Raw genomic sequence first — 14,709 nt, 5'->3', positions numbered from 1 at the left:
CCACCAGCACAGCCCAAAGATGTGAGGTATGAGGGAGGGTGGGCAAAGAAAGAAAGAAAGAAAGAAGGAATAACCATTGCTGCTATTTTCTCCTCTGGTTAGGTTTTTCCCTTCTCCTGCTCCTCCTCCTTTTCTTGTACTCATCACTCCAATTTTGGAAAACACAATCTCCCTGGAAGCAGATGCGGAGGCATCCTGACATCCCAGGGGTCTGTGTGTGCCCTTGCCTCCCACACCACCACCCAGCCTCATCCTCCCTGCTGGGTTTACTTGAGCTGCCGGATGACTTGGCATCCCAGTGAGCCCAGGGATAGCAGCTCCCAGGGATGCCTCCCAAGGAGGATCAGCCAGCAGCACTCCTGAGGAGAGAGGAGATGGACACCCACCACCCCGTTACGGACACAGAGGGTTCATTCATTACGAAGCTGCATGAACTCAAGATGCTGCTGGGTCCAAAAGTCAAACACTGGATCTTTGTGAGCAGCTGAGAAGCAAGGTTCATCCAGTAACAGGGCCACAAAAGTAAGTTAATCTGAGTCCTGACATGGCTGGGGCAGCTTTCCACCCAGCCAGGAACTCGTGCTGCCATGGAGTGGCCAGGGTTTGGGACAGCTCCAAGGCAGGGTGACAGAATAACTCTGATCATCCAGAAATGCCACATCCCCTCTCTGCCTGCTCCTCCATCATCTATCAGCAGCTTCCTCAGGCTGCCTGGGAAACCCTGGGGTACTCCAGGGTGGGAACCCCACTCAGATTCAGCAGGACAACCTGCAGCAAAGGGCGGGGAAGCTGTGCTGGAGGAGACCCTTGAGAACACATGTACAAACACACCTGCATCCACACACTTGGGCCAGACACAGGTGAAGCTGCAGCACAACAGGTTTCCAGCATGCAACATCTCAGCTGGCTGTGGATAGCCTCCTGTGGGTTTTGCTGCCTTGGTACCAGGCAGGGAAATGCCAGCAATGGATGGGAAAGGGAACTGACACCGGGTTTCCACACTGGGTGAGGAGGTGGGGAGAGGGAAACATGGCAGCAGCTGCTGTTTATTTTTTGAGTTTCTTTCCTAAGGGTTCTTCTCTGCACTGCTGAAACAACTCTGAAAGAGGCTTTTCCAGTGCTACAAGTATATCTATTTTTGAATATTCACTAGGAGATTAAGGCAGAAGAAAGCCGTGCCTAGGGCATATGCTTAGGAGGTTTGGAGAAACATCCAGGGATGCAGCTGGCCATTTCTGATAAAAAGAACTTTTTTTTTCAATATGCTTTCCAGTCTCTTTCTACAAATCCTAAAACTCAAGAGCACCCCATCCCACCATCCCAGGTTCACTGGTCTTATGTGTGTAAATGTCACATTTGTGGCTCCAACAGGTTTGCCTGAGTCCATCCATCACTTGTTTGTGATGCCAGTCCCACAAGTGCCTCTGCTGTCACTGTGCCCAGGGCAGCTCTGTGCCAGGAGGGCTTTCCCCCATTGCTCCCATCACCCACAACTTCCACTCCTGCCATCCCATCATGTCTCCCACCAGCCAGGCAGTTTCCCTGCTGCAATGTCCCCTCTCCATCCTGGTTTCTCCCTGCATTCTTCCAGAAGCATTGCCAAGGTAACTGGGCATCTCTCAGCACAGCCAGGAGTGACACTGCTCCCCTGACTGCTGCCACCTCAGCACAGCCAGCACACTGGGAGCCCCAGCACTGTCAGGGAGCACAGGGGGCTGGATCCCTCCTCCCAGAGCCACTGCCCTCCTCCCATCCAGCAGGCAGTCAAAGGGAAAAGCTTCTCCCCAAGAAACAGGAATAATATGCTATTAATGGCCTTTCCAGAAAAAAAAAGCTCTGCTTCCCACTGGCCTCCCTTGGACTGACGGATACACACAGAAAGGAGATTTGCATCTTAATGGCTGCTGGGGAATGGGCTGTCCCTGGTAGCAGGGGCACATCCTGCACATCCCACCAAGGCCCTGCTGAGAGGCTGCAGGAGGAACCAGAGCAGCTCGGGCAGGCTGGAGAGGGCAGGGAGGGAGAAAAATGCAGAGGCACACAGCATGGGTGATGTTAGCCAAGGGAAAAAGAAATCCACCCTGCAGAGCCCCAGCCAGGACCAATCCAGGCCAAGCAGGGAATAATCTCAGACCAAATATAGCCTGTGCTGCAGATCAGGGCTCACAGCAGCACTTGGCTGGGGGTGGCTGCAAAGCTCATCCCACACAGCTGCTTGCAGCCTGCTGATGCCCTCTCCTCAGTGCAGGAGGGACACACAGGTGATGAGGCTGCTGCAAGCCATTCCTCCCACACCCCAGAATGCCTGCACAAGAGCTACTGTGCCTCTTGTAACTGCAGACAGCTGCACTCAATAACAAACCCACAAATAAAAGGAAAAAATGAGGTGAGCTGTTAGTTTAGGCAAAGAAGGTGCATTGTTTAAAACAGGGAGGAGAGAGACAGCATTTGAGACAAACCCACAAATAATTCTCAATTCTACAGTAGCTTCACTCTAACTAGAAAAGGATTTTTACAGCTGTAGTAGCACCAGGACTTTGCCAAGATCCCTTTAACTAAGGTAGGGTCCCTCCTTCCTCCCTGCTATTCAGAGCTTGTGCCAGAAAACACAGAAACTCAGGCTCTCCACAAAGTATTCTCTCTGTAAAGCAACAAAACACTCAAGAGGATTTTTCATCTGCCCATGGGATGGGAAATGTTTCAGAGTAGCACCTGCAGACCCAGTGTTCCTCCAGGCAGAGATGGGTTGGGACATGCCTGGAACTGCCTCTTGTGCCAGGGTATGGCCATGCTGCCACAGGTAAAGCCAGGCTCAAACTCAAGTGGGAAATTGTTATGTTTCTCCTAATCTCTCAAGAAAATCAGTGGTACAAACATTTCAGTGGCTAAAACCAGTCTGAGACACAGAAGAACACAGAGGCATCATCCTTTCCAGCAATACCATGGCTAAGGACAAAAAGGCCACTTTATTTCAGTAAACAGTGTATTTGAAACTGGTGCATTATCAGAAAAGGGACTTCTGTGTGTGGGTGATAAAGCACAATACATTCAAATTTCAGTAACAAAACAGGCCTCCCTTTTGAAGACTTATCAGCACGGAGCACACAGTGGGGCTGGCAGGTTCCTGGTTAAAACTGCTCCCTCCCTTCTGCCTAACCCACAGAAATAAAGTTGAAAGATGCCCTTACCCACACCACAATGTCCCAACAAGTCCAAGGCACAAAAGAGCCAACACTCTGCTTGAGGAGACTATTCAGAGAGTAATATCCACACCCAGGGCTAAGTCACCTGAGGGCCAAGGGCTGCAGGTGTGTATCTGGCTATGGTGAGCAGAAGACAAGTTAGCCATCTTTAAATACCACTATGCAGGTGTCCATGAACATGAGAAATATTTACACACAGCCTGTACACCAAATCTGCTTGTTTTCCTTGAAGGAGACTCAATTTTCTCTCTTCTAGCCCACACAAAGGGGATGTAACAGGAAGGGTTACATGAGGAGACAGTGGAAAGATGCTCAGGAGAGGGGAACCCAGGGGCACACCAATTAAACCACAATTGCTGTGGATGCACGGGAGGGGAAATCAGAGATTGGAGCCTCTGCAATCATTGTGCACTCAGTCCCCCAATTCTAGCAGCTAATGACAACTTCCAGCCAAAAATCATGGAGCTACCCAGTCATTAAGCAAATGTTACAACCCTGGAGAAGGAAAAAGCACTGTGTAACCAGAGGCAGCCCAGTTACGGGTCAGTAACAGAGGAGTGTCCCCAGGCTCCAATCAGCTAAAGCAGCCCTGCGGCATCAGAAGAGTTTTTTTAATCTCCACCAAAATATAAAGCCTGTGCACTAATGCTCCCAAGCATCAGGATATTGTGAGCCTCTGCCTTACATCTCCATAATAAAACAGCCTCAACAGGAGATCCCACAAAAAACAAAGCAGGCTTAGAAAGCCATTTACTCATCACCCTCAACACGAGACCCAGGGAGCTCTGTCTGTGTGCAGGTGCCTCTGCCTAGGCAACTCCTGGGAGCTACAAAGAGAAATTTTGGCACTGGGAAGCACCAGAGGGTCATTCTTCCCAAAAAACTGGCTCTTGAAAACTAATGGCAATGCCCAGCTAGACCAGGAAAGCCATAAACCCACCTGGCACCACACAGCTTGGCATGGCAGCACTGCCAACCCAAGGGGTTGTCTTGAGGTGTCAACTGCCTGGAGAAAGTTGGGTTTTCCAACCCTACCAAGCTCCAACCAGAAGAGAAAGATCATTGATTGAGAATGTGAGAAAGGTTTTGCAAGGAGTGCAGGAGAGACAGAAAAGCCTTTCAGCAGTAGAGCTCAATACGCAAAACTGTCACCAGAGTAACATTCCTGATTATGCAAAGCACCACTACCAGGAATGAGTACAAGGATGAAGCCTTTTGTTCTCACACTGTACACCTGCCCAGATTTCATTTCCCCAAGGCCAAATGCTGGCTGGGCCATACCCAGTGAAGCCACCTCTCATGTTAGCAGGAAGCTTTAGAAACTCTGTAAACAGCCATAAATCTCCCAGGCATCAGGACCCCAGTAACCCCAAGCTCTACAAATTCCCCTGCTATTCCTTCTGAAGGGGCATAATTTCACTCCTTCTGCAGCACTTTCTGCACTGGCTTCTACAGCAGGAACTGAAGCACTTGTGTGACAAAACAAGGTCTGGATCACCTTGGGGAAGTTACCCCAAATGACACTCAGTTCACAGAAAAACAGAGGGGTTTGAAGAGCACTTGAAGACACAGCTGCTTTTTAGTAATCAGCTGGCTGTCTCCATCTCCAAGGCACTTCTAGTTAACAGCCCTGTGAGTAATGTGAAGATGGACTGCACAAGCCAGCAGAGGATTGTTAATACAGCAGCAAACAAAGCAGGAAGGCAGAGGCCAAGGCAACAAAATACTGACTGAGTCACTGGGAACTTTCTAAAAAGGATGCTGGGGACATGACTTTTTCAAGTTTCAATCACACAGACAGAGCCCTAAGGCTGCCCATTAATTAAAGCAGTGCAAAAAACCTCATAAAGGCTGCACAGGTATTTCTGAGATAAAAGCCAAGCAATGAAGCAGAACCATGCTGGACTCCTGGATGTTTTCAGCCCTCACAGGGATTGTTTAATCTCACGCCTTCTCCTGCTAGCTCTGGTACCTTCCCCTCCTTCGCCCACCCATCCAGAGACTCACAAAACAAGCTATCATCAATGCCATCTACCACTGCACCTCCTGCCCACTCAAGCAATACAAGCTGCTCCACTTGGAAGGGTAATAATGAACTCCCCAAGGGCTTTGTTTTCGTTTTGGAGAAGCAGTTTGTCCTCCCTCACCCCCAAACACCCAGCTCCATAGCTTAAAAGAAGATGTTAGTCAAGAAACAGCATTACTACGCAGCGCAAGAAAAACTGCTCTCAAGGCTAAGTTATTAACAGAAGGAAAAATTTCTCCCCTGGACAGTTGAGAAGGCTGTTTAGAAATCTATTTGAACCATTCCTCTGCAGCATCTCACCAGGAGATGCCCTTCCAGGCCCCACTGAGAGCCACATCTGCGCTCTGTCCATTCCCCCTTCCTGAACCATAAATCCACTCTCTCTCCCAGGTCTCCAGCACTCTCCTCTCCAGCTTCTCACTGCAATAAAACTCCAGCCACCATGTGAGCGTCTCTTTCCTTTCCAGAATGTTAAGACCTGCCAATAGCTGGCAGCAGCAAAATTAAATAAGGACTAATCACCACATTGGGCTTTTCAGTCAATAAAACTGTATTACTTCTTCAACTATTACCTGTTCAATTTAGGATGTAAGTGTAGATTTGTAGCCCCCAGCCAGTAGAGGAATAGCCAACACCAGTGCTTAGGGAAGAAAAATACAAAATCCCTTATGCATAGAGACAGTTCATTCCCATTTGGTTCTGCAGAGGCCAAGCCACTGCAGCTACAATAAACTGAGTATTCCAGATTTCCTGCTCACAGACTCAAACCTGCACACACAAAATTAGAGTTCTTCTGACCTAGTTTCTCCTTTCTAGCACGTCAAAAGAAAAAGCAGCCATTCTGTACCCTCTCCATAAATATGAAATGTGGGAGCTCTAAGCCTGTAAGGAACACATATATACTGACCTGGAAAAAAATGGTTTTCTCCAACCAGAATGATGCAGTTACAGCACTGCAAATGGTGGGTTCCACAGACCAAGATGCACTAGTGATACCAGGAGAGGACAACAATGACATATATAAATTAACCTTCCTCCAGCATGTCAGAGCAGTCCAGGCCAAGGAAAAGCCACCCACAAGCTACACATTTACATTAATCAAAACAAAGGTCCAAGCTTCCTTCCCACTCCTTCAAAAGCATGGGGAGTTGTTGACACTCCTTCACAACAAAGTGAGTTCATCTCTCCTGATGTCATTTGAGTAAAAGGCAGTGAGTTTTGACTTGAGGGTAATGAAAATGAACATTTGGCCTCCGTGAGCCTCAGCACGGTAAGGAAATGCTGAGATATTCAATAACGCTCAAGACAATACAACTGTACTTATTCTTCATTTGAAGTTAATTTCCCTCCAAAGCAGCCATTCCTCTCACCCCTTTAAAGCTCCACAGCACATTCCATACATCACCAGGACAGACTCCATGAATTGTTTCCAGCTGCATGACAAGCCCACCTCCCAGTTTCACAGCAGACTGTTCATCCAGGAGAGCCAGAAGCCAATCACACCAGAAGCATCAGCAAAAGCTAAGTGAACCCCAAGGTTTTCAATGCCTTGCTAGATGAATGCAGCCTCAGCGCCATCAACCCCTTCAACATATGCCTAATTCAAGCACACAACTCCAACAAGGCAATATATAAAAGGCTTGGCTGAGCTCAGTGTCTCTAAAAAGCTGCAGTGCCAATTATAAATCACATCTATAGCCCCCAGAAGATCTGAAGTCACTACCACTATTGTACCACACTTCTTCAGATGCAGACATCAATTAGAGCACAGCAGCTGGACGCTCTCCTCACTGGAAGTCATTCATGTAGTTTCAGACCAATAAGATATTATTCCTAAATGTTTAGATCTCACCCCTCTGAGAAAGAGAGTTTCAACCTTGGCCAGCAAATGTTTGCATCAAGCTGAAATCGTTACCTGCCACTAAACACTGTCAAAGGTTTATGGGCTCTTGGAGGAGTTGGCTTAAAACAGGAGGATGTCTCACTCCCAGGGGCATTTTGGAGCAAGGAAAGAAAAGCAATCTTAAAACCTTTTGCTTTTTAAAACTAGGATGGTTTTGCACCTCTTATGCCCATTTTTCAGTTATCAGAAATCTTGTCAGGGATGAAAGGGCTGCAGCATCAACAACCCATGGACTGCAGCCTTCAACAGCAGGGATCTGTGCAACAACCAACACACAGCCAGGCATGCAGGCAAACATTCCAGAAATCCTTGCATCCCAGATTAAAGCAGCTGCCATTACTTTTCAATATTTTCCTGTCCCTACACACATGTCTGGAGAAACACCACCTCCCTGCTGGATTCAGTTTCTCACATCAGCCCAGTTTTCACAGATCATCTGGAGATGGAGTTATCTGCTGGTTTTGTGCTTTTCAGAGAGTTTACCCACAGCCTGTCACTTGTCATCAGCTGCTCACACTTGGCTCTACAAGGGCTGGCTAGCAAGAAATGCAGATAACTCTCCAGGGGCAGCAGTTTCAAGCCAGGACAATATGGGGAACAAATCACTTTAAATTACTGAGCAGAACTCTGCAGGATAGAATGTAGAAAAATCCCAAACTCCACAACTATACCAACAAGATGCCAAAACCTTGTATTAGAAACTCACTTTTACATTGAATTGTCTTGACAAATCGGCAGAATTATTTAAAATATTATCAAATATGTACTAATTTGCATGTTTCAGTTTAGAAATACGTGGCTCACCCAAGAGTCAACAAGATGTAGGGAAGGGGAAAGGAAGGCTTCTCACCTTTTTTCCTACATTTCACAGGCTGTGAAATGACCCAGTAGGAAGTCCAAAAGGCTGGTTATGACAGACACTCAAACTGGGTGGAAAACAAGTTTCCACAGCAAAAATCAAGCTCCTGCCTGATCCATGCCAAAAAAAGCCTAAAATCAGGGTTGATCCACAGTTGCTGAAGTGATTTGCAAGATTTTTTTTTTTTTTTGCCAGGGTGTGAAGTATTTCCTATAGCAAGTCTTCCGTATTTCTTGGTGGCTTCCTACATTATGAAACACACTCAGAAATTGAGGGAGATGCTTTTTATTTCAAACCCCAATGCCCTGAACTACCAAACTAGGCAGGGGCACACAGATTATTTAGTTTAGCTCATTTGATACCTGCATTAGATGAGACAAGGTGAGGGACCATTCTCACAGACACCCCAGGAGGATGTGCAGGTTTTGCTTTGCAGATCACCTTGATGTCCCATAAATCCAACCACCACATTTGCTTTATTTGACCCACAGGTCAAACTGGAGCCCTGTCAGCTCTGGTCCCTGGAACCAGCTGTGACATTATTTGGCTTTTTGCAGAGCTCCACAATTTTTTATTAGTTCACACAATCAGGCTGGAAACGTTAATATAAACACACACACAGCAGCTAAGCAAGCTCCGTAAGACCACAGGGACCTGCTGAAGACCAGTACAAGACAGGAAAACAAAGCAGGTGGGGAAGCCCATGATAATTAGAATTTCAACTGAAAAATCAGAACTATTCCTCCTGGAGGCACAAGGTGCCAGCAACCACCAGCCACTCCTCTGAGCCCTTCAGTCCTTCCCATAGTCAGGAATGGGGTCAGCTCTTCAGGCCCACCTCCTTCATCCCAAGAGACACACTGCACATCCCCACGAGGATCTGGCCCACAGTCATAAGATGTGAGATTAATCATGAGTGTTTAAGGATCTGAAAAGGGGATGAGAAACATTAGTAACTGCTTCTAAATTAATTGCCGTTATTGTTATTTGATTTGCTAAACTCTCTGGGGCCAGATTTTATTTTAGAAAACTACGAACATATCAGATTAATCAACTTAAAATAAATGGTCTTGATTTATTTATTTCTGCTGTATCTACTCCTCTTTAAGCTTGGCAACTCACTGCATTCTTTCCATCCTGTGAAAGAAAAAGAACAGGGGCTTTGCTTTATTATTATTTTAAAGGAACTTCTATGAAGCTTAGCAGCTCTATGAGTTTAAATCAGGCAAAACTCTGTTGTTAAGGAGGACAAGTGCAAGGCTGGGGCTGGTTTCCACACTCTGCAGGCACCAGCTTTGCACTGGGAGCCCACCAGCAGAGTCACACCACACAGTCCAAGCAAAGCAGATCTGTTCCCCAATAATTCAGGCATCCAGAGAGTTGAAAGACACCCTACCAGGCTTCAACAGGGGCTGTCCCAGTGTGAGGCACACTTCTTGCATAAAAGTCCTGCTAGCAAGGAAGAAGTTTAATCTCCTCTAGCCAGATTTCTCTGTTTCTGAATCCTCTGGAAGTTGGGTCAGCATCGTTCCCCCCCCTCCTAATCCCCTGCCCTCAGCTTTAGCAATGCAGCAATGCCTCTGCCAGCAAACTAAAAAGAAAAGCCCTCAAATATATTATGCTGAAGAATATTAATCTTGTGTTCCACAGAATATTAAGTGGATTACATCTACAGCCTCCAAGGAGAAAAACGTTGATTCCCATGTATCTTGTGCTATTATTCACCCCCATTAATTTTTCCTGCCAGCCTAACGTAAGGCATGACAATTTCCCATTAATTAGTGAAGAGCTCAACTGGCTCCAAGGACCAAGCAATGAGTGGGACTTCTCCATGGCCATGAGGCAGATCAGACCACTGTGGCACAGGAACACAGACAAGGTGAAGAACAAAACCAGCTCTGCATTTTCTTGGATGACTTCCTGGTGGGATCACCCTTGAACATCTCTTTGTAAAGGTAACAGAATAGAAAAGAAAATTGCTGACATCTTTTGAGACATGCCCTTGAATGAGGCACAGCAAACACAAAGAGATGGATGATTCTGGCCTCTAGGGAACTGGGGTGCAGGAAGAAGAACTCAAGAAAAGCTTGAGGTGCCTGTTGTCATACCCAGAAAGGAGCCCTGACCCCAGGCTGAAGGGGAACACCACCCAAGGGTGAACACACCACCAGCGTCCCTCCCAAACACCCTGCTCCCTCTGGAACCACTCAAACCACTGCCAAGTGCCACCAGCTGACTTTACTACAGTTTGACACTTTCTCTGCAGAGGTGTTAATGACTCTAAAAGAGAACAAGACGGGGATAAGCAGCTTTAATACCACTTAAATGCTTACGATTAGGAGAAACAAGGGAGCCTGCAAGGGCCAGACTCGCAGAGGGAGAGGGCTGTAAATTACTCAGCACGGAGTAAAAGCAAGACCAAAGTCACTCCAAAAAGATGCAGCCCACTGACAGTGATGCAAACCAAGCTTTACTGAATATTTCACAAGCAGGCTGAGGAGTTTAGAAGGCCAAACGGGGTGTTGTGATGATGCTGCACAAAGTAAGGGAAGGAAATCTCAGGACATATGTTTTGTTCTTAACATAATACATGACCAAGAACTCAGCTTTGGCTGATGCTTGGAGACACTCATACTTTCTATTGACATCTCGTTGGTCTGTGCAGGGAAAAGAAACACAACTCCTCAGCTGCAATTCCCAGGCTCCATCCTCTTTTCTATAGTTCCTAGAGTAATTTCAATTCTACACAATAAAGAGCAGAAGAGATAAGAAAAGCCTTATCGGATGAAGCAGCTCACAGCTTCCCACATGGGCAAGACAGAGAGCTAATGGCTACAGAGGCAGATAAGGATGCTCATAACCAGAAATCAAACCCATGTGCTTCAGCGACAACACAACCCCACAGAAAGCAAAATAAACAGCACAACAAACTCTGCTAGGCCACCCTAAATGCTCAGAAAGCTTCACTTCATCCCTCTCTGCAGACCCAGCTGGCCCATCACTGTCTCTCTGGTCTGAAGGGAGGGGAGATGCTGCAGTTTCATTGTAAGCCAAAGGCAGCATGTGCTCAGCTGAGCTCTGGTCCACCTTACAGCCTCAGGCCACAGCAAGAAAGACAAACTACCACAACACCAAGATGTTTTTGCGGTCCTTCTCTGAAGACCTGTGTTGAAAAGGAATATTCGTTATGCAGGAAAACCACCTCAACTATCAGCTTTATCAGCTTTCCCAGACTGCAAGTGATGCAAGCCACGATGGATTTGTTCAGAGTAACACAAAGTATGCAATTCCAATCCCTTTAGCACCCATTCCAAGGCTCAAACTCCAGTGCCATTTCTCATCCCTGCCAGAGACCCAGAGGAGTTGGATATTGTTCAGCAATATCCAATTGTCCAGCAATATCCATGAATGGATAGTGTTCAGCAATATCCAAACTCATGGTAAGCTGCTGGCAGTACAGCTGCACCCTGGGTTTCCCAGATCACTTAGTCTAAACCAGAGACACAGAATGTGATCCTCACCACTGAGCCACTCCAACAGCTCAGACCTGTTGGGTATCATCTCTTCATCTGATTCATCTCCTGAAAATTGACGCCTGCAAGTTATTTCCCTTCCCTCATGTCCCAAACATCACTCAGTGTTGGCAAGTATACAAGAAAAGCATTTATCCAAAGGAATTTGCTCATCAAGACTTGCAGACAGTAAAACCACAGGTTATCTAATCTTAGGAGAGCAGAGTTTAATGGCCACAACACAGGATGAGAGGCCAAAGGGTCTGACTTCTACTGTGAGCTCTGCTGGAGCTGCAATGAGTGAATCTAAGGAAGATGTTTGACCACTCCTCACCTTGATTTCCCCTGCTATGAGACTGTCCTAGCATTCCTTTCCTCACAGGGGATCTTATCTATAAAGTCCTCATTAGCATGTGAAAAGAGTTATGGATCTCCAGATGTGCACATAAGGAAAAGTCTGGAGGATGGAGAAGAAGCACTGGCCAGGGAGCCTGGAGACACATCCCCTTCAGCACTCCACATCTGTGCTCAGAGAAACATCTGAACCCTTTCCCCCTACAGGGAAGGGAAAAAACAATCATTTCCTTTTTCTTGAGAAAGCTCAGAGGGAAGATTAAATTTTGCATCTCTTAAGTCAAGAAAATCATTCAAGATTCTCCCAAGAATATCAAGAGACCCCACCACCTCTGGAGAGCCACCTTCAGAACCACCTCACAGGCAACCCCCCCAGAACAGGACAGCCCTCCCTGTCCTACCCTTTCTCTGGATGCCACTGAGTGGCAGAACTGGACTGATCAGCAGGAGAACTAGAGGTGTACTCTCAGTGTTCTGCACAATGTGGAAGGTGGGGAAAATCCAGACCTGGCACGGGTCTCTGAAACCAGAGCTGCAGTGCCAGGGTCTCACAGCACGGCTCCTGCTGGGGCCAGAAAGGCTTCTTCTGGTTTTAAACAAACTTCCATTTGGAAAACAACTGAATATCAACAAGCAAGCTACTACTTCAGCTCTTTTGGGAAGGGAATAGAGTTATCCCCATTGGACCTGCTCCCATCTTTCCCAGCTGCCTCAGTTAACCTTTAAGGCAGATCACACCAACCACAGCAGTGCCAGAAACAGCCAAGCACCAGCTGCAAGTGCTTCAGTAGAGCAAGACCTCTGCCCCTAAGATTGGCCCACAAACCTCCTGCTTTCTCCCCAGTGGCAAAAGACAATGCAGTGAAGGACAGAAGATATGTCCACTCTGGAACAGACAGGTCTCAGAGGAGCAGCTGGCTCAAGAACTTGAAGAAAAAACAAAAAAGGCTCAGCTCCTTTTAAGAGGAAAATGTTCCATTGTTCTATAATTAATGGAAAGCAGAAGAGGTTTTATGGACTCGTTCAGAAACGAGGGTGAGCATTAGAAAGCACTTTTCAGTATTCCATGATCACAAGGTGAGCTGCTTGCATAATACTGACAAAGAACATGAATGCTGATATCACAAGGCAGTTATGAAACTTGGGCTTTAAATACTGAATAACAATAACTCAGTAATTAAGTCTCATAAGTAATTTTTTCTCCTTTTTTTTTTTTTTTTGCTTAACTGCAAAGTAGATGCTGCAACCTTGAGCTGAGGTATGAGTGTCCTCTCTGGCAAGGTTTACACATGATGGATGTCCTGTGCAACCACCACCTCACAGCACCCATCCCAGAGCCTCACTGCCATCACATCCTTTCTTCAGGCCTCCCACTCCTTCAGGAAAGGCTTCAAGATCACAGCAAGGGACACAAGAGGGAAAGAAGGATAGGGAATAAACCTGAATAACTGCATTCTGCCAGTTAACTGCTAAACCCCCAACAATCCCCTTCAGACTCCTCAGGATGTTTTTTTGACACAAGCACACATTCTTGTGAATTACTCCAGTGTGACCAGGACACACAGTCTCCTGAACAAGACACACAATATAGAGCAGCAAAATGTCACGAAAATCAAGGGCAAATGAACACAGAAGACAGCCCTTCCCCCTAACACCACTTCTATTTTTAGGCAGCCATATTAGCTTGGAGCAGTTTTACTCGTTTCTGATAATGAGCAGAGCTTTTGCATCTTCTCTCGAGGACATTTCATCTGTGCAGGCACTTTGCTGTACACCAGCAGCACGAAGAGGTCACGTCAATAGGCAAAAACAAACCCACCACTTATTGTGAAAGGGCCTTGAGAAACCAACTTCACCTTTGAACTTCTGCCCTGTCTCACTGGTCAACCACACTGCTCCATCTTTGGGGGTTATGGTCTGCCCACCTGCAAGGCGTGTCTCCAGTTCCATCAGATGATAAACTTCTGCCTATTCAAGAGGCATGATGAGAGCTCCCACAGCAGCAGGAGCACTATGCTCAAGCAGGAACTGATAAAGAATTGGGTGATCGTTATCAAACGAGCGAGACAAAACACAGATGTGCTCAAGATCTGGGTTCCACTGTGCTGGCAGCTTCTCTTCAGGAAGTCTCATTCCTCCACCCCTCAGAGAGAGCTATTCCTAAGGTACTACACACAATTTTCTGCCATGCAACCAACTCATACACTGAATGTCCTTTGGTTGCCTTAGACTGCCTTGATAGGCACATCCAAGAGTAAATTGCTCTTCCTTCAGGTCCATTCTTCCTCATCCCCTTCCTCCACAGCCCCTCACCAACACCCTCCTGCCTCCTTGTGCCCACACTGGTGCTGCCTAAGGCAGCAAAATCCTGTATGGACACCAGTCCTGTCTGGACTGCCACCAGGCAAAGTCCAGAGCGCAAGATACACCTTGGAGCAGGTGGCAGAAGAGAGGTAAGGCAGCTTCTCACCTGTAGGATGAAAGCATGGCACAAGCAGCTCAGGGATCTCTGTTTTATCACTCAGGGAAGAAGGCAGGCAAAGCCTCACACATCTATCTCCATTTTTTCCTCTGAATTTTCAATAAGCTACTTGAAGTCTTCTATTTGCCCTTTGGATTATGGTCTTTCCAGAAGACCTTTTTCCATGCTTCTCTACAATTATGAGATCGAGGGAAAAATACTCCCTTTCCAAGCTAACTTCTGGTGTCAGCACTTCACAGAATTTCCTGACTACAGACAAAATCATTCTTCTGTCAATTAAGAAACCCCCTCCCAAGCACAGGAGCTGGTCACTTCTTGGTGAGCTCCTGCCCCTGGTCACAAGCACCTCCACACCAGCCTCTCACTTCTT

The 14,709-nt window shown here is 46.8% G+C and overlaps 1 protein-coding gene across 5 annotated transcripts in view; it reads right to left on the bottom strand.

The window, feature by feature from the left end:
• TNIK (TRAF2 and NCK interacting kinase) overlaps nt 1-14,709 on the bottom strand; it is a 146,190-nt gene that overhangs the window by 120,552 nt on the left and 10,929 nt on the right. The window lies entirely within an intron of this gene.

This window comes from Zonotrichia albicollis, chromosome 9 (assembly GCF_047830755.1).
Source record: "Zonotrichia albicollis isolate bZonAlb1 chromosome 9, bZonAlb1.hap1, whole genome shotgun sequence".
Taxonomy (NCBI): domain Eukaryota; kingdom Metazoa; phylum Chordata; class Aves; order Passeriformes; family Passerellidae; genus Zonotrichia; species Zonotrichia albicollis.
The sequence above is the reverse complement of the archived record's forward strand: the minus strand, read 5'-3'. Positions and strand labels throughout refer to the sequence as shown.